Raw genomic sequence first — 8,049 nt, 5'->3', positions numbered from 1 at the left:
CCGTGGCCTTCCCTAAGCTTGATTCTAACAGAAGTCTCTTCCTTTTAAAAGGGAGCTCTTCCTTCCCACTGTTACCAAATGCTTGGGCTTAGGTATCACCTCGTAACAATATAAAACAATCTAATAACGGTAATAAAATACAACAACAGATGAATGAAATTATGGGAAATTTAACCAGTGGAAGAAATCAATTTGACTGAATGAAGTGATAAAGTTGCATTGCTCATGATGCTTTTCGATGCTGCAGGTGAGATTTTGCCTTCAAGCGACAAAGTGGCTAAAGCTGTCCAAAGACATATCAGTACGCACTCAACAGATGAGCAGTTGTAGAGAGCACACCTGCCTTTAATCTTTTCACTTTGATGTCAGTTGCTTCTCTTTGAAGTTTGTTACTTCGTGGTTGTGATTCTACCATTTGGACTAAATCTGTCCACAGACAAGCAAACTAGAAAACACCTGTCCTAAATTCATAACAGCACTGTGATTCTCGTGCTGTCCCAGTTGGAGTATCCAAAGACCAGTTCAGAATATTCGCAGTTGTCCCAAAACTATTAGTAAAATATCAACGAACCACACCATGAAGAAGAAAGGATGTATACAAACACTTCTGTCATGATTCCTGCTTCTTTTTATCCCAATGCCAGTGACTTTCGGTGACTTTCATGCTTAATCTTAATTGCCAAAGATTCATTTGTGGTGATGCACTTTGTATTTTTAGCCACACCTTTTCCAGTTAGGTCAACGTGGTGCAGAATTACTATTACAAAATCTATTTTACTTGTTTTTACAGTAAGATATAATAAAGGTCAAATGCCAGGTTGATAAATAGACTACAAGACTGTTTTCAGTATAAAATGAATCACCTTGTTAGTGTCTTCCATAATGCTGCATAGTCTGCAAGGTTCTGCATTGTGCCCTGTAATATTATTCAAATATGATTTATAACTATCAATACTTTTGATCTCTTTTAATAATCCGAACATATTAAGTAGTGTTCCACTACTGTCTATGACAGCATAATGTGCATCTAAAAATGTGACCATTTTCAAAGGTTATTCTCCCCGAGGAGGTCTGAATCTGTTACATCAGGGAATTAAACAAAGTGCATACAAAAATGTCACGCATATCATATTTTTAAACCACAATCTGAGATAAAAATAATTTGAGATAAAATAATGTGTAACAGTTGCAGATACAGATCTACAATGTTATGGTGCTGCTTAGGGATATTAGCATTTTTTTTTTTAAAGATGTACGATCTGGCATTTGCACAGACTCCATGCTGTGAACGGCTGGCTCTACAGAGTTCAGGTGGTTGTAAGAAATTGTAGTCCTCTTTCTACATCTTTCTTGCAATAGTTCTTTACACTTTTCATGTGTATAACCCAAAGTGAAACTATCAGTGACTCCCTAAAGAAATTACTGAAAATGTGTGCAGTTATCCCTGTTTTTAACAACTTATCGTGCCTTTTTCCTCTGTGGCTGCCTTCCTGTGTGCTCTTTGAAACAACTATAAACACGTTTGATTTTTGATGTCTGCACCACATCTTAGGAACTACTTCTGAGGGACCATAAACCTGGCCCTTGCAGGAAAGTCTCTCCAGAGACTGTTACAAGTGATATCCTCTATTAGTCTGTATAGCTGTATAACCTGTGCAACAGTGTGGTTCATTGATGTATATATTTTTTTTCACCAGTGAAGCCTTATGGCACAAAGGAGTAAGCGAAAGCAGGGTATGGATTAACCTGTTAGTAAAATAGGTTTCAAATTGATTTACTGTTCATTTCAAAAATACAGCAAAATTCTTGCACAGAACCCATATGACCATGCTCTAGTGTGCATCCTGCTTCTATCGTTTCACCTCTCAAGCTTTAAAGTTTTAAACTCCAAGCTATATATACATACTAAATAAACTGTCTACCGCAACTACTTGTTGGAGACCACAGAAAAAAAAAAAAATTACTATGGCCATATGCAATGAGCTTGTGATCTTGCTGCCTTTGAAATGATTGCTTCAAAGATGGGGTCCAGGTCTGTGACTGTCACTTGCAGTCAGCTGCCACTTTCAAAGCAACTTTGATGCGTCAAGACGGCATCAAGCAATAAGATGGAGTCAGTTTGCAACTGAATGGTATGGAAGCCTGTTTCTGCCACTAAAAAAAAAAAAAGTATCCATAACTTGAAATTTCGGCTTATTAACTCAAAATTTTGAGAGAAGTATCTCAGAATTTCGGGTTACCTCTGCCAATCAGTAATCTACGTGGAATGCGCACTCAAAACTGGCCCTTTCAAGAGTACGTTTGCTGAGAGTAAAGCCATGTGATTCAGCTAATAACACAAGAATTTCATCATTTGTGAAGTCACGCTGAAAATAATCAGCAATTTGTGCATTCATGACTGGCTGTAATACTGGTAGCTTAGCTGTAGCATTTGTAGCTAAGGGCTTCAGCTTCCGGGTAACAAGGAAATGACGTCCTTCACGTAGATTACTGATTGGCAGCGCTAACTTGAAATTTCGCGCTATTAACTCAAAATTTTGAGAAAAGTAAGTAAAAATTTCAAGCTACTTTTCTCGAAATTTCAAGTTAATACGTCGAAATTTCAAGAAAATAACTCGAAATTTCGAGAAATATAACTCCAAATTTTGAGTTATAGATACTTTTTTATTTTAATGGCAGAAATGGGCTTCCATAGATGGGGTTGAGTTGGCCATAACATGCAATCTGTTTGTGACAATACAGTGATTAACTGTGATAAATCTGTGAAAACTGCAAATTCGTTGGCATCTACATACATAAAAATTCAAATAAACAAAAACACACATTAATTATTAAATAATACATAATAATTACATTCAGAATCCAGCCAGAACCTCATATATTTTAAACAGAAATTCTACAAATTACAAACTGTACAAATTGTATGACTATTCTACAAATAGTCATACAATTTCCTGATTAATTGCTGGGTTGGTAATCTGTCTGTGTTTATACATTATACGGCTATTATTTCCAAATCTTGTTTGTGTGAGAGCAATTGCAGCCAGTTCTATTTGAACCATGAGTTTTTGAAGGCATGTTGCAAGTGCCCCACAAATGAAGTTGGATGCCCAGAGGTTGAGGATGTTATATACTCAGCCTCTGGCTGACCAGTTGGGTATCACAACTACTACAACTACTTGCAGTTGCTCTGAGAACAACAACAACAAAACATTGAATGCAGTCTCCAGAAAACCACTGATCTTTCCTACTCGCCAGGAGGTTGCAATCCTATTTTCACTCTTGTGTGACTGAGCCATTAAATAAATAACTAACACACACACACACACACACACACACACACACAGATATGCTGACTCATGTATATCTGTAACCCCCACATACTGTAGTTTTGGAGCCTCTAATAAATCTCCTAGTACACTGGGGCTGGGCTTTGCTGTTAGGCACACCCAAAGGCACAGTCGATCTGTTTTTTTTTTCTTTTTTGATGTGTGTAGGCTGTTGCAAACATGTCACTGCAGATGTAATCCAGATAATTTGTGTGTGTTAGTATGATGAATTGTAGCATGCATGCGGCTTTGATTAACTGCCACTGAGGTCAGATTGCAGTGGTCAGCCAAAAGGCCAAAAGCTGTTCAAGCTGTCAAAAAGGCATCCACTAAACACTGGCACACATGCAGACACACACAACGAGGAAATGTTCTAATTTCTGTTTAGGGCAGGATTTAAATAATTTCCTACAGCTCTCTTTATATGTAAAAAGTTTTTATACATAAGCTTTCTGTGGATTTAAGGGTGACAGCTTTTACTGTTGGGTCCAAATCACTGGACAATGAATGAAAAATCATTATGAACAATAATAATTTTCTAAGTTTACAGTGAGGCTGCAAGTATGTTTTTTTGTGTGCTCTAGCTTTGCAGATGCTGCAGAAAACTCATCTATTTTGTTTTCACTAATAAACATTTTGAAAATGTAAAGGTCAAAGCTCTGTCTGCTTTTTTCTTAGAATGCTTTTGGAAAAGACAGAAAAAAGAAAATCAGCAAGAACCGAAACCTTATTTTAAGGCTGAGGCAGATTCGGAGAGCCGAGACCATGAAATGAGCAAGAGAAGATTTAAAAAGGTTAACCTCTATCTCTCTGCACTTATCTCTCCACTCAGTCCATTTCATTCTTTCTTTCAACACTCCTCTCTTACGTCTGATGGCTTAGCCCCCTGCCAGCATAATGAAAGTGGAAAGTGTTCCCTTTACCCCCCATTTACTAGAAGGACAGTAACTTATATTTCACATGTGAGTACTCGCCACTGATTTATCATCATGTATGTCTTATCAAGCAGGTATAAATTTAGCTTGTAAAGCTGTCACATTAATGAATGACTGGAAACTATGAATTAAACCAAACTGAAAAGCTTCAGTTAGTTAAAGTCAAACTGATTCATGTAAAAAATGAAACTATGGCCGTGATTTAAATTTCCAGGTGCTGTTGCTGTGCTAACCCTTAAATGTCTATGTAGAGAGACTGCGGCGAGGCGTGATTTGCGGTGCCGCTGGAGGGAAGGCCGACACACCTGAGCGGCATCCGCAATCAAAAGTCTGTGCTGACTGTTTAATGTTGTTGTTGGTGGCCATATTTGTGCTGAAACCCAGGATAAGGGCACACCAGACCAAGGACCGGCCAGCCAGGGAAGGAGCTGACCCAGATGGTGGCCGAGCTGGCGGCCTCGCAGCGGGAGCAGGCGGTGGTGTCTCGCAGCCTGCAGGAAGAACTCCAGGACCGGATCGAATGTGGGGTGCCGAGGATTGAGAATCTGGCTGCTGCGGTCCTGGCCGACACCGCCGCCACCCCACCGGCGTGGGAGAAGAGGAGGTCCAGGTGTTCTGGGAATCCATCCTACCTGGCAAACCATCCTACCCGTTGTTTCTGCGCATGCGCACAACACAAAATTCAGTGGCAAACCGTCCTACCTTTGTGAATATTAGCTAGAAAAATACTCTGACCGGTAAAATTAACTGCCAAACCATCCTACCTTTGTGAATGTCACCTACAAGCATACTTAAACTGCTAAAATTTAGTGGCAAATCATCCTACTTTTGTTAATCTGAGCTAGAAGCATACTTTAATAGCTACATTTAAGTGGCGAACCATCCTACCTTTGTGAATATGAGCTAGAAGCATATTTTAACAGCTAAAATTCAGTGGCAAATCATCCTACCTTTGTTAATAACAGTTACACACATAGTCTGACGGGTAAAATTAAGTGCCAAACCATGCTACCTTTGTGAATGTTACCTACAAGCATACTTTAACGGGTAAAATGAAGTGGCAAACCATCCTGGCTGTATGCATATGAGCTACAAGTATACTCTGATGGGCAAAGTTAAGTGGCAAACCGTCATACCTACTTAAATTGGTGCTGGAATTACTCTGTGACAGCAGAAATGTGCATAAACTACTTACGGTAGGACGTTTTGCCAAAGTAGCATGGTTTGTCAGAACACAGGACTGTTCCGACGCCCGTGACGGTCCCCAGGGTGCGACCAACGGCTGGTGCCTGGCAGTTGCCTGCGCCTGTTCCTGGGCCCACCACCAGCCCAGCCACCTGCTCAGCCCGAGCCGGAGGTCAGTGCGCAGAGTGTGTGGGAGGAACCTGCCACACCATCACTTGAGATGGAGGCGCACGAGAGAACTCACCAGCCGGAGGTGGGGATGGAGGCGCCAGAGGGAATTCACCAGCCGGAGGTGGAGCTGGAGGTGAAGGGGGGCGAGGCACCTCGGAAATCGGAGGGGGAGGAGGAGGCGTGCGACAGTACTGTGAAGCCGGAGGTCGGCGTGCTGGCCAAACCGGCCTCCAACCGGCCTTCCAACAGAGCGTGGAAGCGCTGCGTGGTCCTGCCCAGCCACCTGTGAGCCCCGGGTCACGAACCACGCCCGCCACATAGACATATACTGAAAATTGACTAATATGATGAAAGAGGCAATCGGCATCTTCTTGCAAGTCACTTATGTGTAGAAACATTACCTCCTATTCTTTCCCAAGCCTCATTTGATCTCATGTTCCAGCCCAACCACAGTCTTTTAAATCAATCAACCTTGGAAAAATGTTTTTAGGGGATTTTATTCATCCTATACTAGTGAAGACGGATATAAAAACATTTTTATGGCCACAATTCTCTTTCACTTTGTCACTTTGTCTCCTCTCATATTTCCTCATCTCACTGTACTTCTTTATGATACCCTTTCTATTTCAGCAGTGCCGACTAAACTTTACTGATCACTAGTTCCACCTTTTTCACCAGCTGTTGTTGTTTTACACTTTTATTCCACCGGTTTGTTTGTCTTTTGTCTCACTTTTTCTCAACCCACCTAATGAACCTAGTATTAGTATTTTTCTTATTTTTTCTTATTTTTCTTAGTATTTTTTTTTTTTGCTGGGAGGCTCTGATGACTGTTTCATTTCTTACTGAGAGTCCTCAGGGACATTAATTTTTAGTTTTTGAAAAAAAAAAATCACCCGACATCTTGGGAGTTTGGGCCTCCCTGTCAACAGTGAACCCCCACCAACACCAACATCACCACCAGAAATTGGATTGTTGCCTCAAGTCAACAATGTGCTACAAGAATACCAAAATTACATGATTTTCAGGATATACACTCCTGTGAAAATGTTATGAGCCACTGCCTGGTTTTGCTCAGAAAATGGGAAATGCAGTGATTTATTGAAGCATGTGCAAACATACATGGAAATACATTATGCAAGTTAGAAACAAGGTGTGTACAATTCTAACAAGCCTGAAACTCAACATTTATTATGGCAACCTTTATTCTTCATAGTCTGAACTGTAATTTATTTAAGTGGTCTTCAGGAATAGGTCTCCAGGCTTTGAAGGATATTCAGAGCTCTTCTTCAGGCTTTGGCTGGCTTTTATTCTATCCTCTGTGGAAACGATCCCACACTGCTTCAATAATGTTGAGGTCCAGGCTCTGGGGAGGCCAATCCATGGATTCACATTTGCAGTCATCTCTCCATCAGACCTGTTACCACAGATTTTTAGTCTAGTTTTTGTGTATCTTTTCTCAGTTTCCCTTAATTATGTGTTTTGTGACAGACGTCTGGTTTATCTCTTGAGTTAGGTGATTTTTGATGCCTGGCTTACCAAACAATCATAAAATGGGTCAAGTACAAGGACTGGACTAAAGTTCATTTTCATACAAGGATTTAATCCAACAACCAAATAACTGGGTCTCTCTGTGTGTGTGTGCGCACACGTCTGTGACACTGACACTGTAACTATTCTGTGTGAAACCCCAGGAAGCAGCTGCTGATGAATGTGAAACAGAGGTGGACATCACATTTCTGGCATTCAAATTTTGGACTACTATTTCATCCGGGTACTCCATTAGAATGTCTCAAATTACTCTCCATGCTCCTGAGACACATGCACACAAGCAAGTATGTGGACACATATCAACACTTACATAAACACATATCCAATATTTTTGACCCTGAACTGACCTCTTGACTCCTAAATGTTCCTAAGACCAGATTCTGGTCAAAACCAGAACATCCTCATGGTCCAATCACGTTCTTTCCTCCTAAAAGTTTTTTTCCATTTCCTGGAAGTTAGTACAAGTTCACGTGAGTGGAAGGTTTGACTATTTATATATTCCATCCATCCTTTTCTGTTTATCTAATAAAGTCAGTGGTCAGTGGTCTCGAAATGTTAACATATACAGGTTCTCCTGGGGACTTAAATCCCTGCTCCAACACACCTGATTAAGATAATGAACTGGATATTAAACATTGCAGCAGCCAGGAACAGCAATGGTGCCCTACCCCCCTCCTGCAATGGTGCAGACCTTGTTTTGTTATGCTATATCAGGTTTCTTTGCACAATCTGAAGACATGCAGGAGAGTTTAACTTTCCTAATTATGAATGTCAGCATTAATGGTTATCGTTTTCTGTGTCCACCGTGTATTTGACTGTTTCAGGGTGTAAATCTCTTCCCCAGTGGATTCAACTGCGGCTGCCTAAACCCCCTAAGAGCA

Source organism: Oreochromis niloticus, linkage group LG14 (genome assembly GCF_001858045.2).
Source record: "Oreochromis niloticus isolate F11D_XX linkage group LG14, O_niloticus_UMD_NMBU, whole genome shotgun sequence".
NCBI classification, from domain to species: Eukaryota; Metazoa; Chordata; class Actinopteri; order Cichliformes; family Cichlidae; genus Oreochromis; species Oreochromis niloticus.
This window is presented reverse-complemented; position numbering follows the sequence as displayed.